Source organism: Pelodiscus sinensis, chromosome 11 (assembly GCF_049634645.1).
Source record: "Pelodiscus sinensis isolate JC-2024 chromosome 11, ASM4963464v1, whole genome shotgun sequence".
NCBI lineage: Eukaryota > Metazoa > Chordata > Testudines > Trionychidae > Pelodiscus > Pelodiscus sinensis.
In genome coordinates, this window is record NC_134721.1 from 17,036,870 (window position 1) to 17,064,343 (window position 27,474).

General features: G+C 43.1%; 1 long non-coding RNA gene across 3 annotated transcripts in view; it reads left to right on the forward strand.

The window, feature by feature from the left end:
• The window catches only part of LOC142831009 (uncharacterized), a 330,790-nt gene that overhangs the window by 236,746 nt on the left and 66,570 nt on the right, over positions 1 to 27,474 (forward strand). For all 3 annotated transcript variants that reach the window (XR_012906593.1, XR_012906594.1, XR_012906595.1), the window contains one exon: positions 16,157 to 16,247. This is a non-coding gene — a long non-coding RNA (uncharacterized LOC142831009). The remainder of the gene's footprint in view (positions 1 to 16,156; positions 16,248 to 27,474) is intronic.

The following is a 27,474-nucleotide window of genomic DNA, read 5'->3' on the forward strand; positions in this document are numbered from 1 at the left end:
GAATTAAAAAAACAACTCCTCAACAGAAGCAATTCTATATCAGTAGATGAAGGCGATGTGGGTAGTGCAAGTTCACTGCATGCTTTGTATTGACTTACCATTAAGGTAAAATCAGAGCAAATCTCATTGAGAGGAAAAGATGAGAATAATTGTACTGAGAATAATAAGAGGACCAGCGGAGGCTTATCTTTAGCGCTTGGAATAGAACCATCAGTTTTTAAATCACAGGGTATGTCTACATTGCACCATTATTTCAGAATAAGCTGTTCCAGAAGGTATATTTCTAAATAGCTTATTTTGAAATAAAGCGACCACAGTTCAGGGAAGCCTCAAAATTAGTCCAAGGTAGGTTCCCCTAATGTGACTGTGCTATCTCAATTTAGAGCCCCAGGAAACACTGGGAAGAAATCACTTGGAATGGCTCTGGTAAGAAGCTATTGTGAAATAGCAGCAGTGGAGTGTCTACACTGCAACTATTTCAAAATAGCTGTTTAGGAAGAGGAATTATTCTTCGTGGAATGAGGTTTACAGAAGTCTGAATACGCTGCCCATTATTTTGATATCATTTCAAAAAAACGGAATTGCTGTGTAGACACTCACATTGTTATTTGAAAATAACGATAGTTATTCTGAAATAATGGTGCAATGTAGACACACTCAGTGGATATGTCTAGACTACAGGCTTTTGTCGACAGAAGTTTTGTCGACAGATACTGTCGACAAAGCTTCTGTCGACAAAGAGCATCTAGACTACATCCAGTTCTGTCGACAAAGCAAGCCGTTTTGTTGACATGACAGTGTAGATGCCAAGGACAGTGTAGATGCAATAACGCTTTCTGTTGACAGAACTCTGACAAAAGGTGTTATTCCTCATAGAATGAGGTTTACAGCTGTCGACAAAACTGCTGAGTTCTGTCGACGTTATGTCGACAGAACTCAGTAGCATTGTAGACACAGGTATAGTTTTGTCGACAAAAGTCCACCTTTGTCGGCAAAACCCTGTAGTCTAGACATACCATAGAGATTAAATACAAATGAGAATTCTGCTTAATGGGAATGTGCCATGTGTGGCCCCAAAATAATGAATTATAAACTACCAGGTACCATACTGTGACGGGGTCTGTGACAGTGCACTACTCAAGTAGGTTTCCTCACACATGTTTTACTCCTGTATGTTAGCCACTATTGAGGTGGGGAAACATAGATGCCAGACATCCTTGGCCTCCCCGAGGTGGGAATGAATGTGTTTGTGGGCTTTAACTCATCAGAGATGTTGCAGGATAGGTGGGTGAATGGATGGAATAGAGGGTGGGGATAGACTATAGTGCAGTATCCTTTCAGTCCAAATGTGGTGGAGTTTTTTCCCCAGTGATTGCTCTGACCGACTCAGACAGATGGAAGGCCTCCCATAGCTTATCTTCCTCCTCCTCAAATACTGTGTGACTGAGGCTATGTCTAGACTGCAGGCTTCTTTTGGAAGAAGCTTTTCCGGAAGAGATCTTCTGGAAAAACTTCTTTCAAAAGAGAGCGTCCACACAGCACAAGCACACCTGTGCTTTTCCCTGGAAGCCTCTTCTTTCGGAAAAAAAATCCTTTTTCCCATCCACAGACACTTTTTTCCATAAGAGCTCTTTTGGAAAAAGGCTTCTTCTTTGTAGAAAGAGGTTTACTGCTGTTGGAAAACCCCCTGTGTTTTTCTGACTTTCTGTTGAAAGAACGCGATTGCAGTGTGGATGTAAGTGTAGTTCTTCCAGAAAAACTCTGCAGTGTAGTCATACCCTTAGTAACAGGTTCACATTCCTAACGTATAATATTAACTTTCCTATTATAAGACAAAAGTTCATACCTTGTGTTTTTTCCTCCTCCCTCCGCCCATTCCAATCTAAAATATCAGCCTGGGAGAGATTTTCGCAAGCTCTAGCAGTGGGGGGAATTTATTTAGAAGAAGTCAGTGTCCTGAAACATGCAATGTTGTGGATGAGCTGGCAGTTGATTCTCACATAGCTTAGATTTAGTGAAGCATTTGAATTAAGGAGTCATTTGAAGATAGGCAATTTACAGAGCTGTAAAGCACAGAAGAGAAGACAGCTGAGAGGATGGATGAGAAAACAGAGGACGCTAAATTTAAGTAATGCCCACTTGGCAAGTTCCTATTACTTTCAAAACTACTAATAAGAAATTAAGGTAGCAGGAAAAGGAGAAGATAGTGTCTCTTGGCCCAACCCCAGCAGAAGCCATGGCTGCATTGATTACAAAGATGTAAAATGCTCAAGAGAAATATGTTCCAAATTATGGGAACTGAAGGAAAGCAGCATAAAACTTAAAATAAGGGCTAAACCACTGAAATGAAAAACATGGAATGCTCACTTTCTCACTATCTAGACCAGAAGCCCTCCTGGGTGTTGTTTTTGTTTCTATCATCAAGCACTTCATTCTTTCTACCAAATTAAGCATCCAGTCCAGCAAACCTTAGACTTTAGTGAGGCTATTTGTGTGAATCAAGACTATTCGTTTGATTAAGGGTTTGCTGGCTGATGCTCTAAACTTAGCACACAAATTCCAAGAGAAGCAGAGATCTGTGTGGTATTTTGTAGCCCTGTCATTATAAAATGGTATGTTTCAGTCCAGAGGGTTCTCAACATTTTTCTCTGAGGACCCCTCCCAACATGCTATAAAAACGAGGGATGTTAGATAGCGATTACTTGAATAGTCATGTAACCGCACAAAATATTACCAGTTACACAAATATTCAATAGTACCCAGAGGTGGGGCTGGCTGGCAGCCAGTGCACTCCCGGCTTCACTTCTGGGGAGCCCCCTGCCAGCAGCACAGGGTGGCAGACACCTCTGTCATGTTCCCCATAAGTATTGGCTTCCGCCTTCATCCCTCCTCCCCCTCATGCTGCTGCCTCTGATAGAGAGCAGCAGAGCAGGGGTTGGGAAAGCAGGTGGCTCCATGGCTCTGGTGCTTGCAAGGAGTTGGCTTAAAAGCCGGCGCCCGATGGCATCAACTTGCACTCCCCCTGCTTTACTGACTCTGATGCCCCTTTGTTATTTTGGAAGTCCTGATCCTAACATCTCTGTGTCTCATGTTTTGGCTTAGGAAACTGCACCCCAAAATCAATTACCTTAAAAAAGTGAAGTCAGTTACAAGTTAAATCGCTGTGGAATCATTTTGAGGTGTGGCTCTGATAAACTATAAGGTCACTGCTGCTGTCTACTCCTTTGAGTGGCTGCCAATATGACGAACACAGCATTCATATAATCACCACCTGCTGCACACTGCATAATATTAGGGAGGGGCAGGGGAAGTGCTTCCTCCCAACTGGGCTCAGGACAAGTCTGGCCTACAAACTGTAAAAAGTCAGATCCCACCCACAGGCATGTGCGTCTTGGCTTCCAAAAGACCAGGGAAATCAGAGATGTCATATATGCATAAATCTTGGCATGGTAGGATGGTTAAGGATGACATTTGCCTATATCTAAGACCACTTTCAAATCCTGTATAGCTGCTAGAAATGCACATCAGCAAACACTGATACTGTTTTTGGGCTACATTGCTTTGTGGAGGTTTTGTTCCTCTGTAGCTGAAGATCATTAGACCTTCTTACCTGTGATATTACACACATGAAAAACGTAGAAAAATAGTAGTGCTTTAAAAAAGCATGTGACACCATTCACTTCACTCCCTCTATCCCTCCCATGTGTCTGTATGATTTAAGATATTTCTGAACCTTGTGGGTGAGTGCAAATATTTTTGAGTCTATCATGGAGCATGATTTTATACATCATTCTAGTACATGAGGTAGGAAGCTTGCAGCCCATTCAAGAACAGCAAATAATTCAGTTCATCATTAGGAAGAAGGACCCCACTCAATGAAACAAACATTACATTTATTTCAAGTATGAAGTGTAAGGTTTAATGGAAATATTTTGGTATTACAACTACAACAAGGGTTTACAATGGCAAGCACTGCCCATAGTTTAATGTATTTGCACCCCTATTCTTCTCTTCCTCCTCCAGAGGGAATGAATGACCATAGACAATGATGCGCTGTAAGAAGTGGGGACCTGTTCTGAGAGTGGTGCCAGTATATTGGGTGCCAGTATTTTGTGATATTCTGGAGGAGGAGACAGCCACTGACAGTCTGCTTCTAAGGCTACCGTATCTGGAGGACTCTTTTGGTTGCTGGTTCAATGAATACTCATGTTCCTCATTTATCTGTCTCTTCCTGCTGAAGAGAGAGCTCCTTCCACATCCCAAAGAATACAAACTGCTCTTGGTTTCTTTGTTCCATTCCTATGAGCATCTCCACAAGGAGCCTTTTCTGTCTACTTCTGATGTTTCTGGAGTGATACTCTTGCCCTCTTGATGGCTTTTTTCTCCTTGGTAGCCCTAGGTGCTACCAGTTGATAGAGTAGAGGAATGTTATATTGTGGATATTTGAAAGAAGCTGAGAAATAACACTCACATAAATAATTTTTCACCTGATAACCACAATTTTGATTCTCTTCCTCATTCTAGTAATATGGCTATCTCTCTATCCTTGCATTTCAAACAACTTTTGCAGCTTTTGAGATCAGAGCCAGGGCTAGTACTGATAAGAAAAGTGTGCTAGTGTGTTAAAGAATTTAAAATGTCCACAGTGGCTCAATGGGAGTGAGGGGGCATGGGTAATTTCTTCCAGGGGCTGTTACACCAGTTTACAATATTTTTCCCTTAAATCTAGCCAACATTTTGAAAAATGCTATGGTCTCCAAGTAACAAAGTGGAAAAAGCTATGGCTTTGCCAGATCTTCTCCACGGGACTGAAATCTATGACAGAAACTGGTTTCTGCTAAAGGTCATCCTTCTACATATTGCTGACTAGATCGGTTCATTTAGTGATGAAGGTGGAAAAGCAGTTTTGCAATATTGATAATACTTAAGGACCAATTAGAATTTTGTTGGAACAGAAGTTTAATGGTATATGCTTATTGGATTGGAGGGCAATTCCACTGGAAATTGACTGTTATGTTTTAGCATAAGGAAGTTTCATTCAAAAGGAGATTGTGAACCACTCCCATTCAAACAACCCAGTTTTACTTGAAAATCTTGGTCTTGTGCCTACTTAACAATGATGAAATGGAAAAGGAAGGACAAACAGATAATTCATCTGCACTAGGTTTCCTGATCATTCTGGTTGGCTTTGTAACCCCTCTGTAGTAATCTGCACCACCTATGTTCACTCCCTTTACAGGTCCACAATAACTTCTGTATAAAATATGCCTTGTGTGGTATCACTTCAAAACTAAGAGGATACTGATGTCCTTGTCTCTGTTCATCTGAGGAAGTGGGTTTTGCCCACAAATGCTCATGATACTATATACATATTTTTGTAGTCTCTAAGGTGCTACGGGACTATTTATTGTCTTTAAATTACAGACTAACATGACTACCCCTCTGAGACTTGTCAAATGGGTGACACATAAAGTTAGAGGATTCCTCTACATGAAGAATAAATACTAAACAAAAGGAGGGAAGGGACACCATCTCTGTCTATGTCATCCACCACATCTGAAGAACCAAGGAAATCGTTTTGGACTGGAGGAGGGATATTGACTGAAAGGAATTCAGGCAGTAAGACTCAGTAAGACAGAGAGATACCTTTGCTTTGAATTCACTTTGTTTTAGTGTTATTTTCTTGTAACCAATTCTGACTTTTATATCTTATTCCTCATAGCTACTTAAATCCATCTTTTTTTAGTTAATTAACTTTTTATTTTATCTAATGAGTGTGTTTAGATTGAAGTGTTCAGGAAACTCCATTTGGGCTAACAAGATTTGTACATATAATTTTCTATTATTAAAATAACAGGCTTTATAAGCCTGTGTAGTCTAGGAGGGAGCTGGCCAATACAAGAAACACATTTATTGGGAAAGTTTGGGACTGGGAATTTTCTGCTATCGCTCTGCAGTGTCATTGAAGAATGGTTGGCTAGAGCACTCATAACTGGGGTATCTTACTTGCTGGAGAACTTGTGAGAATAGACTTGGGCTATGTCTATGCTACAATGATCTATCGGAAAAAGGCACACAAATGGCTGATGTCTACACTGGGCCAAATTTTGGAACAGCTTCTTCTTTTGGAAAAGCGGACACATTCCCTGGACGTGGCGGAGTTTTTCCAGGATACCTCTGGTATCCCAGAAAACCCCCGTAGTATAGACATAGCCTAGGAGTGGTAATCTCATAGCAGACTACTGTAAGAGGAACCCATCTTGGAGCACTGTGAAAACACAGATGTTCATCAGTCCAGACTGTATCATGGGTATCATGTATCACCCCCTCTTCTCAAATAACTGGAGAGAGAGACAAATGTTTTTAGCTGACTGCTGGTCCAGATCCTTCTCCCTCTCCTGCTACCCACTGGCTATGCATGAAAGACAAACGCTGGGAACAGAGACCATAACAACTTTGCAATCTTCCAAGGGAGAAAACACTGCCGTAACCAACTTTTCCTTAGACAACCAACTGTAAGTTTTCTACTCTTCCCTGTCGAAGCCCCCAGGGACCACCACAGCCCTCCTGCTGGCTGAGAAATGCACCAACACAGGAGTGCACTGATTTTTTTTCTTTACCAAGTGTGTGAAAAAATAATTTTGAAGCTAGTTAGATGCAATTGTTTATCAGAAATCAAAATAATCATGGAATCAGAACTCTGTTTCTGAAGGACCATTTTGGGGTAAAGCAGACTGTGGGCTAGATGGAGACCGCTAAGTTGGAAGACTGGTAAGGGAAGGCACATGACAATACCATGGCTATTGAACTGCATTTCAAACACACACAGATGTAGAAATACTTGGCATGTTATCCCAGGAGGAAAAGTCAGTACACTGTACTTCAAATGACCTTGATATTAAAATCAGAATTTGACACCAGATCAAGAGGGTGGTAGTGGTGATCCATTGCAATTTGTCAGCCTTAGGTCCAGCTGTGGCTTGGGGGTACTCTTCACGTTCATCAGGAGAGGCATTCTTCAACTGGCTCCTTTAGGAAGAGGAGGTAAATGGCATGTTCCTCATTCTCTGAGCATCCTTCACAGTCTGAGTGCATCCTTGCCCTGACTGTCATCAGCATCCTGGAGAACAGTGAGGCTGATGGGCTTGAGGAGCAGGTTATGGAGCCAGCATGATGCACCCTTTTATAGTGACTGTCAATCTCTAGCCTCAAGTGCTTGATAATACACGTGTGGCCAGCAGTCTAGCAGCATGATCTGAAAAAGAGCAGAAGAAAGCTGTTCTGATCTGGTTAGCATAGTGGGAATGAGGGTAGTACGTTATTGAAACTCCAGACTTGGTGCATGTCTTTTGCCTGATGCACAGATGGGGCATGTACTTACCCACACCCTTATATGTACTGGCTTCTCTCCCTCTACATGATTTCAGACATATGCTTCTGTGATTTAAGTGTGGATGATGTCACTATTATGGCAACTTAGACATGTGCATGGATACATGTACAGGTGTTAGTATAAATTCATCTTAAATGTCCAGGCTTTTGGTTTTTCATTTTGTTTTTTTTGTTGTTTTGTGTGTGTGTGCGCGCGTGTGTGCCTGTGTATAATCCATCCCACATCATAATTGTACGACAGTGATTTTCTTCAAAGAACATATAAGCTTTTCCAGCTTGTCCTTGGCGTTTGTATGTCTTACCATCTATATTTGTGGCTTTTTTGTCTATCATCAGCCAGACTAATTACTTTTTTTCAATAGCTCCCCCAGAATTGTAGAGGACTTTACTGTGAATGCCTGAAAGATACAGATGTTTAAAATCTGTTTCATAATATGGTCAAGAAAATTATTTAAAACATGCTCAGATGGGGTGCAAAGCATATCAAAAGAAGCAAGATGACAACTTGCAAGAAATTATCAACTATCAGTGAGAATAAGGACATTAAAAATAACCCAAATCTATATCTTGCTGTTGTACACATGTAAAAAAAAATAGCTTCTTTTTTTTGTAGCTTGCTACTAATGTCTGAGTTAGGTATGTTTTCAAATGGTGTGCTGTCCATTGTAAAATGTATGTAATGCAGTGTTTATGGTGTTGTGCACACATCACACTCTAGGCTCACTGGTGTCATTGCAGGTATGGTGCAGGCCTCAAAATGATATTCAAGACACTATAGTAAACCTCAGCACTACCATAGGTGAAATTTTGTGATGTCCAGACCCTGTTGACATCTTTCAATCTCATCATTTAAAAGCAGAAAAAGGGTGCATATTCTCAAAACGATCTTTTGTGGAAGATTTTCATTGAAAAAATGTTCTGTTTTATTCCAATCAAAAATGAATTTTCAAAAGCCAAAATTAGTTTTTTTGCTGGCTGAGAAACTAGAAAAAAATCTGTGGAAAATAGTGGGGAAACCCCCTGAATATTTTGTTTCTTCAGAATTTTTTTTGCTTACCCTTTACTGACTGACTCAAGTGATAATCTAAGGATTCCCCTGTGGATGATTATGTTTTGCCTTCAAGAAGCATAAGGACCTGCTTCTTTGAGCAAGACTATCCAATTATAGTTTTTTCTTTTATAAAATGTCTGCCAGTGTTTCTGACAATAGTCATATTTACAAAATAAACAAAATTAGAGGTTGTCAAGTCTACAAACATAAATGATGGTGTGGAAGAACAGATGAGCCCCAGGGTTTCATCATTATTGTCTGACTCAAGCTGTATAATGACAAGGCCTAACAGAGTTTTGCACTTTAACCACAAACTCATAATCATCTTTTTTTTACAGCTCTTGGAGACAAAATGGAAACATAAAGACAGGGCCAAGTTTTTCACAATTATATCCCTAAAATTTGATTTTCTAAGTCTTTGTTTAAAAAAAGTGGGTTGATTTTAAAAATTGCTGATGACCTACCAGGTCCTGTGAGTTGAACTTGAGCTTCTGTTCATCACTTCTGAATATCAGGCCATATTTCTAGGAGCCTAAAACTAATTAGGCACATCATTTCCAAAAGTACCGATGTGAGTTAGGTGCCCAACCTGTATTGAATGAAGATGGGATTTGGGCAGCTCACTGCCTTTGAAAAGCCTCCTCGGGGACCATCAAAATCTTCATCTAAGCAAACAAAAAGAAACATAATGAGGAAAGGAGAGAACTGTACAAACTCTTGTGTGAGAATGAATAGGGGAGTAAAGTCATGAACATGCTGTGAAGGTACCTTTTAGTCCTCTAAAAATCAAAGAGAAAAACATAACTAAAGGGAACAATACAGTCAGAAACAAAACAGGTGGTAGTGTAGGTGGGAGAACACTACACATGAGACATGGCAGCAACAAATAGCAGATAAAACCAACAGTGTGAGGAGGAAAGCTTGGAAAACAAAAGCAACAGGATGAGAGACACTAACTGTGGAAAATGAATGATCAGACATGGTGCCAACAGCTGATAGAGGACACCTAGGGAGGAGGTGAGCATTTCCCTCTGGTTCCAAATTTAACTAAAAGGGGCACCTGCGGGAAAGCTGTGCCCTCTCTGCAGGAACATTGAACTGATAAAGAGAGTGCTGTGGTTTAAAAAAAAACAAAACAAAAACAATGGAGACCAAATACTTGAAATGACTCTGAAACGTGGGAAGCTCTGGGTGTGTGTGTGGGGGGGAGGTAGTACAGGGAGGCAGGGATGGAATTTTTAAAAAAATGTTTGTAATGCAGAGACTGTGGGCAGAACAACTGTATTCTGTTTTAAAGGTCTGTATATGTGGGGCTAAAGAGAATGTTTAAGTAAACAATTTTTTCTATGGTGTGATCAGTAAACTGTGGGGAAGGGCAGTCACTTAGTTCCTAAGCAAATTTGAATTAAAAAAAATATTTTCTATTGTATATGGATAGTTCACGAGTAGAAAAATAAACTATATTTATCAAATAAATTATTCACTTCAAGTTGATCTCTCAGCTCTGTTGGCTGGGATCTTTTATACAACAAATTGAAAATATAAACTGTAAACAAGCCTCTCTCAGCCATGGAAGATTACTCAAGTAATTTCTCACTGAAAAATTGTCGCTTTAAAAATATTATGTTAATAAAGTCATGAATATATTATAAAAACGTAATTGCACATTTTAAAGCAATTATCCAGCTAATCTTATAAAATTAATGTTTAGTGGTATATTAGGAAAATATTTAGTATTATTTTGGAAAGTAATTTGTATATTGGTAAGAAATACCAGAATACATGAAAATAAAAAGTGGTTGCTAACTTGGCATCAGAAGCCTGTGTCATATTTTAATCATTATTTTCATGACAGCTTTTAGTAGTAGCACTTGTACATTTTGGTCATTTTTATACTATTTTTAGTAGAGGGGATAGAACAATATAATAGCTAGGAAAGTGATGGCTGGTACACAGCAAAATATTGCAATTTCCTATGAAATCAAAATTAAGGGACTGATGAAATATATAGCAATAGTTTACTTAGCTGTTAAGTCTCCCATATCCCACAAAAGAAGTATCTGAGTATTCCATTCAGGAATATTCAAGTCTCACATTCTTCCTCTAACAGAAGTGAGACTTGACTGTTCCTGAATGGGACAAAACAATACAGGCAGTCCCCGGGTTACGTACAAGATAGGGACTGTAGGTTTGTTCTTAAGTTGAATTTGTATGTAAGTTGGAACTGGTACATATTGTAGGGGAAACTCTAGCCAAACATTTCTCCAGAGCTCAGTTTTATTCTCCCACACCTCACTTCCCTCAGTCCTTTATTCTCAAGCTGAGGTGTCTGCTGAGAAAAGCCGCTCCGCGTCTCCCTGGTCTGCTGGGGGGGGGGGGGGGGTGCTAGCTTCGCGTCTCTCTGGTCTGCTGGGGAGAAGCCATTAGTGCGGGGTTGCCTCACCCCATTTGTAAGTAGGGATCCGATGTAAGTCGGATCCATGTAACCCGGGGACTGCCTGTATAGGTCTTCATTAGCAAACACTAAAACACAGAATATTAATGAAGGAATAATCTAATTGGAGGACATATCTATCCTACCTAAAACTTTTACTTTGCTTTATTACAGCTTCCTATTGACCTGTCTTTTCAAATGTCTCTTTCTATCTCTGACCTCTTAAACTTCCATTTACATCACCCCAAAGCAACCTGTAACTGTGTGTATAAAGCCTACACTGGAGAGGAAAGAGTTAGGGATCTGCTCTGGGTCTGGACAGCTCCATTTTTCTACATCTGCAGTTGTGGAGAAGCTTGTATTTACTGTTCCCACTTGCATGGGGAGGCTGGTAGGAAATAATTGAGGGAGACAGCAGCACAGCACAGCTGGGCCCTTCTTAGGGCCTGGATCAGATCCTAGTGGGCAGGTGGCTGTGATGTTCTATACTCTGGAGGAGTGCCCTGTAATCCCCATATTCCTCAGTTTGATATAATTGTGATCTTACATATTAAACGTGCCTTGTGCGGCATCAGGGGAAAGGCTATGATCTGCTGAAAGTCATTTCTCTATCTGTATAGGTATATCATGCTGTAAGTTGGGGAACCAAGCAGATTTTGGCTCCTCAGAGACAAAAGGAAGTGAAGAGGAGTAGCCAATGCTCAGGAGGGGTATCAAACAGCTATCAATGGCCTTTGTCCAGAAAGGGAGCTACAATGCGATAGCTCACTTGCATGAAGCCACAACTCATCTTTGCCTGGAGACTCAGCAATACCCCTAGCTATGCCTGGACTTGTGCTCCCCAAGGACAGGGGACTGAGGGTATAAAAATCAAACCCAGGGGTTTATGCTTTGCTTTTCTCTCTCCCACCATTTTGCTAACAATAAGGTCGCTCTAAAGACACCAACAGAGGGGAGAGGCCCAGATTTCATGGGCGAAATCTGTGTACTATTGGCTGTGATATCCAATAGGGTGAGAAAAACTGTTTGATCTAGTTGTTACACAGACCAGTCAGGTTGAGAATTTAGACTGCATGTTTAGATTTTATTTTGGTAACTACTCTGACCTTTTGCCTAACACTTACCGCCACTATGATTCCCTCTTTGTAGTCAATAGACGATTTCCTTTGCTGTTTATCTTTACCAGTGAGTTTGCATGAAGTGTGTGGCCAATATCTCTTCAGGTTTTACACAAGCTGGTGTATGAAGTGGTGAACCGATCATTAAATTGGATGGTATATTCCTGAGGTACAGTACTTGGAGTTGAGGTGGGGAGAGTTGACTGGTGCCTTACTCTAAGAGATACTAGTGGCTCTGGGAGTATTTATGTAATCTGGCGGGATGTTGGGCGCTTCATGCGGTCGTATTAATAATAGCTCCTGGGAGTGTTAATGTTGATCCCTAGCAAGGCATGGTGAGAGACAGCCAGACTGGAGACAGTGAAAGGGGCACAGTAGTTCCAGTTCCAGGCTGTACCCTGGGGTATCTCATTGAGCTGGTGGCTTGGGTTCTATTTTCTACACGCTGATGGGGCTGGAGGCAGGGCTGGATTATGAAAGGGGATTTAGGGACTGCAGCCCCCTTACCTCAGGGCCCTGGGCTGCAGCCTTTAAAGCACCTGTGTGCTGTGACTTGGCCTCATTTTTGGCCTCACACTGGAGCCCAGGGGACTCCACAAAATGTATTAGCCACGATCCCCCAGAAGAGTTAATCTAGCCCTGGCCTGAAGCAAAAAATCCATATCCCAGGGAGACCTGAAGCCCTTTCCTAGCCAGTGGAACTGGCCTTTCTGGACTTTTGATGTACCCCAGAAGGGGTGAGCACAACTTGTGGCTCAACCACAAGGTCAGAGACACAGAAGATTACAAGCAACTGCAGGGATGGCTGTCAGCAGGAGGTAGCAAGCCAGAGGAATATCTGACACTCCGTCTCCAAATGCTAGTTGGCAGCTGAGGGGATGGACCACTTTACATGCTCCTTCTCTCGTATCTCTGACACAGTCACCAGCCCATGTCTAATCTTGCCATGCACATGCACAACATTATCTGGCCCTCTGGTGGATCTACTAATACATTATTCATATTTATCTGTTTGAATTACCATAGTTAATTTTAAGTACCTGAGATGTTCTCCTGACTTCAACAGGACTACTTGTATGCTTATATGGCTTGCTAGACTGGGGCCTTAACATTTACTGCTCTTAGTGAAAATGCCTGAATTTCCTGTTTTACCAACAGTGTCATGTTTTGGATGGCTTTCTTTGGTTCTTCTCATTCCTCTAAACAATTATGAACATACTTACTGGGTTGTTAGAAAGTTTGCTTTCTCCTCTGAAAACAATAGCAACCTGAGAATAGTCTTTAAAGCAGGGGTCTTAAACTCCCAGTTTGTTGGCCATCCTCAGCTGGAGCAATTGTGCAATCCGGCCCTAATGGGAGGCTGTCCGTCACTGCTCCTCAAACTCCACCCCTTTCTATCATCACTCTGCCCTCTTCCCTATTTCTTGTCCCTCAGAGATGCAGCTTCCAGGATAGTGGGGGAGCCTGGCACCATGCAGCAGCAACGGTCAGACCTGCACACACTCCCAGTGGTGGAAAGAGCCACAGGGATATGGAAAACAGCAGAGCGGGTGTGCCCCCTGAGTACACTCTGCTTTCCCATGGCTTCTGCTGCTGCAGGGAGTACAGGAGGAAACAGTTTGCCGGATTAAAGATTTTGCTGGTCCAGGAAGAGAGTGAGGGGGATGCTTTAGAAAATAGACTTGTGGACACAGATATGCCTAACTCAAAGGTCCTTTGGACAAATTATCTCATGTAACCTATCAATCTTCTTGTCACAATCTTCTGGTTCTGTATATTTTATTTTGGTGCATGTATCATTCTTGTGTGTAAAGTTAAATATATGGAGTATGGAATGGTTTAGGGTTTTAAATGTGCAAATGAAAGCCATCAAGGGTGTTACCCTCAATGACTAGACCAGTAGTTCCCAAACTTTTTGGCATCACGCCCCCTTAGCAGCAAAACTTGTTGAGCAAAAAAAAGGAACAGACTAGAGCCAAAAAACAAAAATAGATTGACCGGGGGAGGGGAGGTTGGGTAACCTTGCACACCCCCCAGTTTGGGAACCCATGGTCTAGATGACCAAATGTAAACACCCTCTTTTTCCTTTAAATCTTACCAGTGGTTGGTCTTAGGAAGTTGCATCTCCACCCCAACTGGTAGGAGCAGACCAAGTAATTGTCCATGATGAGGTGGTACCTATAAAACAATATGAAGCTTGGAGTTTCTTTGTCTTGGGCTGCTGTGGCACACGTTAGAGAATAACTAAAGACCCCAGGGAAAAGGAGACTTCCCTGGTTTGGAGGCATAGCTAGAATAAGAATTTTAGGGTGAGTTCGTAATAAGTTTATGCTGAGCTTTTATTGTTAGAATTAGCTAAGTGTTTTCTGTTGTTTTAAATTTGCAATCAACTCTGCTCTGCCTGTTCTCACTTATAACTGCTTAAATCCTACTGCTTGTACTTAATGAAATCACTTTTATTTACTACCTAGCCTAATGTAAATGATGGTTACCTGGGGGAGCAGTCAGCGTGTGCATCCTCCTTGCACTGTGAAAGGAGACTTACCTTCCTAAATCATTTGGGCTTCTGATCCCATTTGGGGAGTGATATCCCAGGAAGCTGGACCCCAAACTGTATTTTCCTTGGACCTGAAGAGTTTCAGTATCTGTACTGCTCCTCTTTGTGGGGGGAGGAGGACGGCAACTCTGTGCCTTGGCTGGGGGAGACCAGGGAGCTGGCCCCACAGGACTGGGTGGTGAGAAGCCCCAGAGAGCAGGAAAGTGAGTTTCCGTGGCTTTGTCAACGCTCGGGAAGCATCACTAAGGGATCCACTGTGGCCTCACCCCATCACATGAGGAAGGGCCTGTGCCTGGTTCACTGCATTCCCTGCTGCTCCCAGACACTGCCTTTACATCTATGGGAGCTGCAGGGGAAAAGCCTGAAGCAGAGTTTGGTGCTACCATTTCCCTTGCTCAGGGAGTAGGAGAGAGGCAGCATACAGAGCCGCTTCTACCTTCGTCTGCTAGGTCTGTACCAAAGGTTTTCACCAATTAGAGACACCCAGAGTATGGAGGTTATAGTGCACTCAGTTCTAGCTAGGTATTCCAATCTGCTTTTTTCCCATGCCTGCTCAAACCCGCTCTCAGGATAGGTTTGCAGTGCAGCTGTTTGCCTACTACCCAGTTTGACAGCCATGGCCTAGTTCTGTTTGCATTAGCTCATTAAAAATAACAGTGTAGCTACATATAGCCTGGGCAGTAACTGGGGCTAGATGCTTCAATACATAAGCAGGGGTCGGGATTGATTTGTACTCAGATTGCTAGCCCAAGCGGCTGCCTGTACTACCTACAGCTGCACGGCTACCTTTAGAAAACTAGATTGAAGAGCAGTAGTGTGTATCTGTAAATCTGGGAAGAATGCTCCAAGCTGTTGTGCAGAGGTCTTTACAGACTGTCTCTCCATTTCTCAATCATTCTTTGCTCCTTTGTTTTCTCCTCCCCAGTCCCTATTTCTTTTCCTGGACACATCAGTATAGCTTTTACCTTTTTTAAAATTGTCTTCCTGATGCTGATATGCCACTTTTTACTATTTAAAAACATTTCTGATAAAACATACTCATTTGGAGGCCAGGCACTTGGAAATAAACTTAATATAGCCTAGTCTATGTGCCATTTTCTAAAGACTTTCAAGCACATCAATGCCGTTTAACCCCAGTCCCTTGGGGCTTAGACACTACCAGGGGAAGGATCGATCTTTCAGAAGGTCTTTTTCCGTAAATAAAAATCCAACTAATTAAATGAGTGGATGAGAAATGTACTTGCACATATCCCCACCTATTCCTAATGTAAGGGAAAAAAAGCTAACATCAGACAGCACTTTCATTTATGTGACAGATAATAATAGTGAGAATGGCTCAAGATTAATCTCATCTTGAGATGCTGAATACAAACAAGAAGGCAAAAGGAGGCAACTGAACTCCTCCTCTTGGGAAGCTTCTGACTGATTTATTGTAATCCTCCTTGGATAATTTAAGTGTCTTTGTAGAGATGTCTTGTCACCTGGATTATTGTGCTGGTTTCAGAAGGCATGAAGTACAAACTGGTTGCCCTTCCATATTTGTAGGCCAGATGTACCTTTCTGCCCACTCTTGATTTATTGTAATATGCATTTCTTTTTAACAGGAAGTGTTTGCAAAGTGTGTATATCAGCAGCATTAACTTTCTCTGAAAAGACGCTGGCTACATCTATAACCCAACTGGTTGATTTCTGTAGGTAAGTGTTGCCTGTAGCCTTGTTGCTCTAAATGATTGACTCGGGTTTTGCAGTTCATTAAATTCACCTGTCAATTTCCTGTGACGGTGTTTTCTAGGAGGTACTAGCTTTTCGTCTGAGGTCACCACATACTTCAAATCAATGTCACGTCTTAGGCAAATAATTAGGAATTTCTATTCCTATGTGGCAGGGTACCCTGGTTACATATCAATCTATTTTTACATAAGCTTAGTCATGTAAACCTGCAAAGCTTACACTTCACTTTCATTTATAAAAACGATGACATCCAGGAGTATGCTGACATTTAGGTTATTTTCTATCTGTCTGTACTCATGTTATACCTACTTGGTGCATGTTTTCTCTTCCTCCCTGCTACACCGTTATGTAGTCCTTATGTTTATCACAAGTCACCATCAATGTGAGCAGTTGAGAAGTTTACCAAGATTCCAGGTGGAGTAGCCTCAAAAAGAGTCTGGAAAGAAGACTTGTACAGAATAAAGGCTTGATACAAAGCTTATTGAAGTCAATGGCAAAGTTTCTGTTGACTGCTGGTCTGTAAGATTGGGCTGTGAGAGAGCAATAAAAGCATTTTGTAGACTGGCAACAGGGGCTACTATTTCCTATTCTGCTGCAAAGGGAATGTTATACCACCTCTGTTAATTCACTTTATATATTTTGTTAGATGTACTGTATATACACTTGCTAACCAAGAGCAGTACTCTATATGGTCTAGGTATTCCTGACATAACCAACCCCACAATATTAATGCCCAAACATAACCAAAGTGCAGCAACGCAGGAAAGTTATAATAATCCCTATGCTTATAGTCCCCTTCCCCTCTACCCTCATATTTGGATGACTGGGGATAAGACGAACTTTCCCATATGTCCTGGATCTTATCAGATTCAGACTATTTCAGATCATGGTGGGGAATTAATTCCATTGGACCCACACAGAAAATATGCAGCTTTATGTACCACTGGAGACTCCAATCCAGCTGATCTTGATCATAGGTCTCAGAGGGGTAGCTGTGTTAGTCTGCAACTGAAAAATCTTAAAAAACAACTAATAGTCCTGCAGCACCATAGAGACTAAAACAAATGTATCGTGAGCTTTCATGGGCATAAACCACTTTTCAGATGAATGGAGTTAAGGGGTCCAGGTTGCAAATAAATAGTAGAGAAAGAGGAGGGGAAAATGTCAGCTAGAGTGTCCATTCTAAATGAAGAGTGGGTTCTTAGTACTCTTAAGTACCCGGTGCTTGGCTTTTTATGTCATTAGGATGTGGAAGGTAGCAGGTAATCCAGTTAAGGTCTTTGTTTAAATTTCTATTGCAGGTGTCAAGACGCTGCCATGTGATTACAAGCCAATTTCAAAAACCAGCTTGATAAGGAAATCAAGAACTTAATTTCATTTACAAGTTTGATTACTGCAATAGAGGTTTAAACAAAGACTTTAACTAGATTTCCTGCTACAGTCCACATCCTAATGACATAAAAAGCCAAGCATTAGGTACTTAAGAGTACTAAGAATCCACTCTATTAGCTTCATTTAGCACGGACACTCTAATTAACAATTTTTTCCCATTTTTTCCTTCTCTTTCCCTCCCCATCCCCTTTCTTTCTCTGCTATTTATTTTGCAACCTGGACCCCTTAATTCCATTCATCTGAAGAAGGGGTTGTGCCCATGAAAGCTCATGATACTATTTACATTTGTTGTTAGTCTCTAAGGTGCCACAAGACTATTCATTGTTTTTTAGGCTTGATCATAGGGTTATGTATGGGAAGAGTATCTCATGTAGATAGGGCCTTCAGCCATTGAGGGCTTTATAGGTTAAAACCAAAACTTCAAACATTACCCAGAAACCTACAGGCAGCCAGTGTAGCTTCATGGAATATGGGATGAATCCTCTCATGTAAGTTTCAATTATCAAATAGGTAGCTGCATTCTAGACCAGTTTCAGTTTCTGTGTGATTCTAAGGTGTGTTCCCATGTGCAGCTCATTGCAGAAGACTGTTCTGAATATGACAAAGACATGCTTGATGGTCACACTCTCTGTGTCTATAAGGAATTGGTACAAACATCAGTAGACGATCAAAAGCCAACTTGGCCACAACAGCTATCTGATCTTGAAAAAGTATTTCAGAGTCCAATGAAGCCCTTTGATTATAGATCCAGTCAACACATGGTGGGTATGCACCTGCATTAAAATTGTAGTTAAAGTAACTAGATTCTTTGAGCATGTGGCACTGAGAAATACGTGTTGTTTGATTGTTGTGTGTCCAAAAAAAATTACAGATATTTTCCAAATCTGGGTCAAACGGTCTGCATGTGCCACTTGCTACTGAAGCTAACTGTGTTGACTAATAGCACAGCTTGGCTATTTCTTTACTGATCTGAAGCTTAGATGCTGTTCTTCAGGGTTTTCACCCAGGGTATGTCTACACTACAAAGTTAATTCGAAGTAACAGCCATTAGTTCGAATTAACTTTCATAGCATCTATACATGCAAACCGCTAGTTCAAACTTAATTTGAACTAGGTAAACCTCATGCTACGAGGACTAACGCCTACTTCAAATTAAGTAGTTCAAATTAAGGGCTGTGTAGCCACTTAATTCGAACTAGTTGGAGGCTATCCCTTCCCAGCTTGCCCTGGTGGCCACTCTGGGCACAACCAGGGAAACTCTTCTGCCCCCCCCCCCCCCCCCTCCCGGCCCCGGAGCCCTTAAAGGAGCACGGTCTGGCTATGGTGCGTGTACCAGTTGCAAGCCTGCCAGCACCCAGCCAGCAGACCCTGCACCTGGCATGAGATGAGCCAGCCACCCACTGCCACCCAGCCCTCTGCCTCTTCCCAGGATCAGGCTGGTGGCTCACAGGAGCCTGCCCAGGGACCCGGGAGCAAGTGTGCTGCAAGATCAAGGACCTGTGGCAGGCCTACTCCAGGGCCTCCCAGCCAGGGGTCGACCCGGAGGCATGCCCTCACTTCAAGGCCCTGGACCGTATCCTGGGGGCTCACACAGTGCATGCCTCCCGGGTGGTGATCGACCCCGGGGCAGAGGGACTCATCCTGCACACGGAGGAGGAGGACGCCGAGAGCCAGGAGCCTGCTGGGAGCCTGCCCAGGACCCAGGACCCCCGAGGCACCCCACAGAGCACATCAGCTGTGTCGTCTGAGGCCGGGGAGGGCTCCACATGTGAGTGCCATCATGCTCCCCTTATGTGTAAGGGGAACGTGGGGGAAGAGGGAGCCCAGGGACCATGCGCCTGGGCCTTGCCCACCATGGAGCAGCAGCTGGGTGTCATGCAGGGGCCCTGGCCCATTCCCCACACGCCGACCTTGCCTTGCAGAGGGGGGCTGGGTTTCACCCACAGTGTCCCCAGGGAGAACTGACCACTGCTCTTGTTTCACCACAGCCACAGCACTTGGGACTGCAGGGTGCACCACCCCACCTGCAACAGCCACCCGCACCCGGGCCAGCAGGTGCACCAGGAACCTGGAGGACTACCACCTGCGGCACCGGCGGCTACAGGAGCACCAGATCCACATCCAGGAGCACTGGGTCCGGGAGGGACTGCGGCTGCAGCAGCAGAGCTTGAAGGTGCTGGAGGAGCACAGCTCGTGCCCTTAGAGGTCACCTCCAGACCCTGGTGGACAGTTTTCTGCCTCCTCCTGCTCCAGCCCCTGCGGCCGCCCCAGCTCTCGCTCCTCTTCTCACCCTTATTCCCCCTCCCACTTCTCCACACCCCCTGTCCCTCCTGCCCCACCCTCCACACCCACTCCCCCCTGATGCCGCTGCACCCTCAGTGCTGAGAGACGGGAGAGCCAGTGGGGCATGCAGGGAGAGTTCAGTCCTCCTCCTCCACCTGGAAGCTCTCCCGCAGGGATTCCCGGATCTGGACAGCTCCCCGCCAGGCCTCCCAGACAGTGGCGGTGCGGGACTGCATGTACTGGCCAGCCATGTGGTCAGCCTCAGCCATCCAGGCTGGCAGGAAAGCCTCCCCCTTCCTCTCACATAAATTGCGCAGCACACAACATGCTGCCTCCATGGGAGGGATATTGTGCTTGGCGAGGTTGAGGCGGGTGAGGGGGCACCTAAATTGTGCTTTCAGGTATCCGAAGGCCCCCTCGACCACTATGTGGGCCCTAGTGAGCCTGGCATTGAAGGCCTGCCGAGAGGGGTTGAGGTGCCCCATGTAGTGCTTCATCAGCCAGGGCTGTAGGGGATAGGCCGCATCCCCCACCAGGCAGATGGGCATGTCCACGTCCCCGACCCTGATGTGGCGGTCAGGGAAGAAGGTCCCAGCCTGCAGCCTCTGGCACACGGAGGAGTTCTGGAACACCCTGGCGTCGTGTCCACTGTTAGTGCCTTGCTGGACAAGCCCACATTAATGTCCGTGAACTGGCCACAGTGGTAACACATGGCCTGCAGGAGGACAGAGAAATACCTCTTGCGGTTGATATACTGAGAGGCCTGGTGTTCCGGGGCACGGATGGGAATGTGCGGCCCATCGATGGCCCAGCCGCAGTTGGGGAAGCCGAGGGCGCCGAACCCCCGGATGACGGCATCCGGGTCAGTGAGGTGGACCACCCTGTGGAGCAGCACCTGGTTGATGGCCTTGACCACCTGCAGAGAGACACAGCAAACCGCGAATCACTGGGGCGCCCGGGTGGCTGGGAGTGTTCGTTCCCTGGCACTGCCCTGAGCCCCACTCCCAGAAGCAACCCCCACGGGTGGCACGTAGTACGGCCGGGACAAACCGAACCCTCCTGTGTGGGGCGCTTTCACCTCCTCCCTCCCCCCCCCCCATTTTCCCTGGGGCGGCCCATCCCCTCCTTGCAGCCTCCCTCCCGCCCGGGCCCAGTGGCTGGTAGGTGCCATACCTGCATGAGCACTGCACCGACGGTGGATCTCCCCATGCCGAACTGGTTCCCAACGGATCGGTAGCTGTCCGGCGTGGAAAGCTTCCACAGGGCGATGGTCACACGCTTCTGGAGGGGGATGGCAGGCCTCATGCGAGTGTCCCGTCGCCGCAGACCAGGGGCGAGCCACTCGCAGAGCTCCAGGAAGGTGTCTTCATCCTGAAGTTCTGGGTCCACTGTTGGTCTCCCCAGCACTCCAGGATGATGTGGTTCCACCAGTCACTGCTGGTGTCCAGACGCCAGATGCAGCAGGGCATGCTGGTGCTGGACGCTGCTGCTGCTCCTCCACAACCCCCGGGGAGTCCAGAGAGAGAGGCAGGGTGCTGACGTGCACCAGATGGTGCAAGGCAGCCTCCACCCATTGCTGGCAGGCTTGCAGCAGCAAGTACAAAAACTGGAGCAGCATGCCCAGAGTGAGCTCTGGCTCCATGGTGCCAACTGCAGTGGCATCCCCAATGGGAAGCACCGACACAGGCAGGCGGAGAGAAAAACACTTTGCTGTCCCTCGGCAATGTAGGCAAGCAAGCGGAAAAGCTGAGAACCAGCTGTTCAGGGGGGTCCCTTTAAGCTCGAGCCTCAGATAGCCTCAGACAGCAGCCACACAAAGCAACTACTGACCTGATGCCCTGCCGGAACTGGTTTCAGCTGCCCTTAAATGCGACCCAGCGTCCAATCAGTGTGGACGTGCTAGTTCAAATTAGCAAAACGCTAATTCGAATTAGTTTTTAAGTCTAGATGAACTAATTTGAATTAGCTTAGTTCGAATTAACTAATTCGAATTGTTAGTTCGAATTAGTGCTGTAGTGTAGACATACCCCCAGAGACATGAATAATCAGAGTCCTTAAAATATAAGCAAATGTATTACTCATTCAAAGTATATTATTATTATACTTCCAACATTAAGAGTAATGTTCTTCTGTGTGAGAGTTTGTGGAATGAACTAAAGATCATCAAAAACTTTATCATGTTCTGCTCCAAGTACAAGGCACATTTTTTAGTCTCTTTCTCTAACCTGCACATAACAACATATTTATGTGTTAATGGGCACACTCTCCCAGAAGAAGACAATACACTGCATGCACTAACCTGCTCTTGGAAGTGGAAGAGTGAAGAACCATGTGACAGACGTGTAATCATTTTATTTAATGCACTCCTGGAAGATGTTCAAATACAGGGGTAATGAGTGTATTAAAATAAAAACCTATATAGAGCCTTGGCTAGGATGAGCTTTTCATGTAGCTCAAAGTATAGTGGAAGAGCACATAGCTGTTTTGTCTCTGAGTGCATAAATCAGTCATGGGAAAAAATGCCAGCTGAAAAGGTAATACTTGCACCCTTGTGCTGCAGCAATAGTGGTGCTTGTGCTGGACCTCTCTGCAAGGGTAAATGTCACTCATTCTGCCACTACCTGTGTGAATCGAACATGTGTATGTACAATTGACCAGTGCACACATATAGCCACCTGCTTATATAGCCACGTCACATGCACACCTAAATTGGCACTTCTAAATTTGGTGCATAGTTTTGAAATCAGGGCTTAAGAATAGGATTTTTAAAGTCAAGTTAGTGGTTTAAAAGCATGTAGCCCTTTGAAACTGTAGGTGAGTTGTTCTGAAAAGCCCAGCCTTAATGTGCAATTTAGTTCTCCATTTAATGCCTGTTCAAGATGCGGTTTTATGTCTAGGAACCTAAGCATAGTGCAGTGTAATAATGATCATCACTAACAGTTGGATGGTATGCTGCTCTCATGCCAGTGCTTATTTTAAAGGTTTGCTTTTAAATGTAGGTACCTTAATAATTCTTTTTCACTAACCCACCTTTTTTGTTCTCCTATGGTCTTCTAGTTAAAAACCCTATGAAGATCTATTGGCTGGAAAACTACTTTTAATTTGGATCCAGTGAACTAGATTCTGGGTTTTACTACCATTTCTGTGCACCACTCCCTGGGAATTCTCGGGCTCTGGGCTATTTTAGCCATCTTATATTGAGATTTGATTGTATCTATTCTAGTACAGCCTCATCTGATACTTATTTTTGATTTTAGACTAAAAGTGGATCTACATTTTGCTAAGCTAAATTACTCAGCTTTGCGTCTCATTAATAATAGCTGTGTGCCACACAGCCCTGCAAATCATGTCTGAAAAGATCTAGCATTGCAGAACAAGCCATTTAAAAATATCTCTGCTTTTGATCAAATATTTGCAATTTATGTTGAAGAGTGGGGGGAGGGGAGGAGAAAGAGGTGCTAGTGAATACAGAAGGAAAGCCTTTTTGAAACACTTTCTGGGTAACTTTCAAACTGAGAACTTAAATAATTCATGGAAAATTCAGTGCAGATTTCTAATTAATACTAATTAGAATGATCCCATTTTATCACATGAAGTTAGTTTCTGAACAGTCTCTCTCTCTCTCTCTCTCTCTAAAGAGAAACAGTATTTTTAAAATCTGCAATAATCATATATCAAACAAATGTATATATACATAAAGATAGAGAGAAACACTGTTCAGAGACAATCTGCTTGTATATATGGATTTGTTTGGTCTGCTTTAAAATATTTATTGTGATCTTTAAAGCAAACTAGGAACATGTAATTTTATCTAGGTTACTATAGAGTGAATGCATAGCTTATTGAAGGCATATACTCAGAGTAGATACCTTGGTTCACTTTCAGATTAGAAGCACCTATCTAGTGAACCCCATTGGTGTCAATTCTGGGTCCGGAACCAGCCAGTATTTTCATTAAAGTCTCAGAAAATACATGGAAATGTGTGTATGACACAAAGCAGGGAGGGGTTGCTAGCACTTTTGAAGTCAGGTTTAGAATTTAAAATCACCTTGACAAATTGAAGCATAGATCTGAAATGAAAAGATAAATGCAAAGATTTCAATTAAGCAGGAAAAAATGAAATGTACAACTACAAAATGAGGAATTTTTGTCTAGATGATAGTACTGCTGAAAACGAGTTATAGTGGATCACAAATTGAGTATGAGTCAACAATGTGATTCAGTTGCCAAAATTCTAATATCAGTCTGGGGTGTTGTGATACTGTACATGGTACAGTCTGCACAGCTCCCATTGGCTGTGAATGGTAACCTGCGGTCAAATAGAGCAGCAATCACCCATACCTGTGGGCATGTAAATAAAATATCCTGGCTTTGTTCCATGACCTGGAAAATAATCAGCGTAACGGCATTGCGCAAGCGGGTTTTTCTTGCGCAAGAAGGGGCAGTGTAGACGCTCCTTCTTGTGCAAGAGCCTCTTCCGCAAAATGCTGGCTCATTAGTTATGCAAATGAGGCTCAGCAAGATTCCACGCTTAGCCTAATTTGCATATTTCTGGCTCAAGATCGCGCCAGTGTAGACATAGCCCTTGTGTCCAGCTAGAAGCTTGCCTTTATGAGCTGCAATCCAGAGTTTGAAAAACCCCAAGACCAAAAGAGACCAAAAATAGAAAAAGACTTAGGAAACCTGACCTATGAGGAATGGTTATGAAAACTGAGTGTGTTTTGAACTTGAGAAAAAAACAGGGGGATGAGGAACATGATTATAAGTCTTCCAATATATTAAGGGCTGTTGTAAAGAGGATAGTGTTCAATTGTGTTCCATGTCCATTGAAGGTAGGAAAAATAGTAGTGGTCTTAATCTTCAGCAATGAGATTTAGGTTAGAAGACCTCAGGGGAAAAAATCTTCCTAACCACGAAAGAAGTTAAGTTCTGTAATAAGCTTCCAAAGGAAGTTGCCGAATACCCATCACTGGAAGTTTTTAAAGAGCAGGTTGGACAAAAATCTGCAAGATTTACTTAGTCCTACCTCAGTGCAGGGGACTTGACTTGTTGTCTTATCAAGGTCCCTTCCAGCCCTACATGTTTGTGATTCCATGATAGAACTACAGAATAAGAAATCAGGACTTAGGAGAGATGTTTGTCTTCCCAAAGAGGGATGACCCCTTATTGGTCAGAAGTGCCTGGGGGAAGTTCATTCTCCTTCTGGGTGTTCCATTTCTGGATTCTTCTCAAATCATGCAAAAAGAGGCAGAATATACTGAGGCGTAAATCCTTAAGAAACCTCTAGCATCTAAACCCACCAATTCAGGATGGTAGTCAGGTCTGAAGCATGAGACTCCTGTGGCTTCCTCCAGCTTAAATGTTGTTCTGCTTAAAGGTTCCAGGGAATCGGGATCTTCATTGGTTTCTGTTCCATTAAAGCTGTCAAGACTTTGAAGATGCAGTTGGTTGGAAAAGGCCATTTGCCTGCTAATGATTCTAGAACCACATCATAGGCTCAAGCGGCACTGGTTCCAAGGAAGATGGTAAGAGAGAAGATGACATACTCCAGTTGGAGACAGCAGGTAGCAGTGCTAGATTCTGTACATCAGACGTACCAGAGCTATCTAACTCTGACATGGCTTATGTGGTTCTGACTCAAATCTGAACTAGTTCTTGGTTGAACGTGAAAAATCCATGCTGAATATCTCTTTGGACCTGATTTTTTCCAGAGCTCTGGATTTGGCTCAGTCTTTTGAGGCATCTGGCATTAGCCACTGTCAGAAGACAGAATATAGGCCAGATGGATCTTTGGTCTCACCCAGTATGGCCGTTACGTTCTTATGTTTTGTGCCTGTTCCAGGAGCATCCTGGGGTCTAAAGAGGACTTTTACAGTGGTGTCTGATGTGCACCTTTCCGTATCCCAGCATTCCTTAGATGCAAATAGAAGCCACTCTCTGGTTCCATTGTTATCTCTAGCACAGCCCTTAGCAGATTTGAGGTTGGGTACCAATTTAGAGTGGGTAGAGGAAAAATGATCTTATTCCTGATTTGTTATCAGGTGAACATATAGGCATGGCTTCTGCTGCTTCTGAGGGTGCTTTGCAGTTCCATGACCTGGAGATTTGTTTGGCACCCACAGTAATATTCTGACAGGAAGCATGTGTGTACCAAATACTCTTAACAGGCTGTAAAAGATCATCCAGAATTGGAAATTCCATCCTATTCCCAGAGGAGGGACCCAAATGTATTCATTGTGGAGTCAACATAGAAAAATGTTTTTCAGATCCATTTCTAGGGTGAAACAATGTGCTCCCTCCTCTTTATATCCATTGAATGCCAGGCCTCATATATGATGTGAGAACTAAGAATTGTGGATATGTCCTTTCCTTTATTTGGAAACAGGCTAGACCATTTTTTTTTTAAAAAAGGCTTATTATATCACAGGATACTAGAAAATATAAAAAACAACTAAATATTCAGTTAGAAAAACTGCCCCTGTTCCGTTCATCCTATTTTCCTTTCCTTTTCAGCGAAACTTCTCAGGAGTTTATTCTACTTTCAGAAATATGGAAATAGCTCTAGATAGAAGCTGTTACATAGGTACCCTATTGTCTATTGGATTGGCTTCTTATTCAAGGTACTTATTTGTATAGAAAAGACATGGAGATCTTTCCAGTTTTCAGTTTAAGAAAACTGATTAGCTAAATTTGGAAGATCTGCTTCCATATATTAACGCTAGTCTCATGTTGAAATCAAATATTGTTTTGGTAAATACAGTAGTAGATCACTGTACATGATAATGTTAGTATGTAGGGGCAATCTAATATCTAGCCTCCTTTAGGAAATGCAGTTCCTGGTTAGGACCTCTAATCTGGTTCTAGCTATGCTTATGAAACCATCTTTTGAACACTTGGCTGGCCGTTCCTTATTTACTATATCTATTAAAATGGTATTTAATGTTGCTATAATGTCAGCCAGGAGGGTGAGCAAATTGCATGCTCCAGTGGCTGATTTGCCATTTTATGAACCTTCATAAGAACAAAGTGGTTCTTAGACCTGCCCCCAGGTTTCATTGAAAATAGCATTTAACTTTCAGAAGATGAAATTTACCAGTATTTTCCCCAAAGCTGCATGTTGTTAAAGGGGAATATGTTGCAATTATTAGATGCTAAAATAATTCTTACATCTTATTTATATAAAATAGTTTTAGAAAATGACATAGGTTGGTTATCTATCCTTAGAATCATGGGGGTTCTGCTCAGTGTTTGCTCAGATTACTTCTAGAGGAATTCAACAGTATATTGTTGAACATTATGAGTTATCAGAAATTCCTGCACCTGCTGTTGTACAGCTTCATGTTACTAGCTGTCTTGGAGAATCTTTTGCTGGACTTAAACATGTTCCTTTTGGGGAAATTTGAAGGGCTTCTACTTGAAGTCAGCACCTATGTTCACTAAATACGCTCTAGATTTTGCTTGGAGAGCAGATGTCCAATTTGGCAAAGTAGTGATTCAGTCATTACTTAACTTTGTT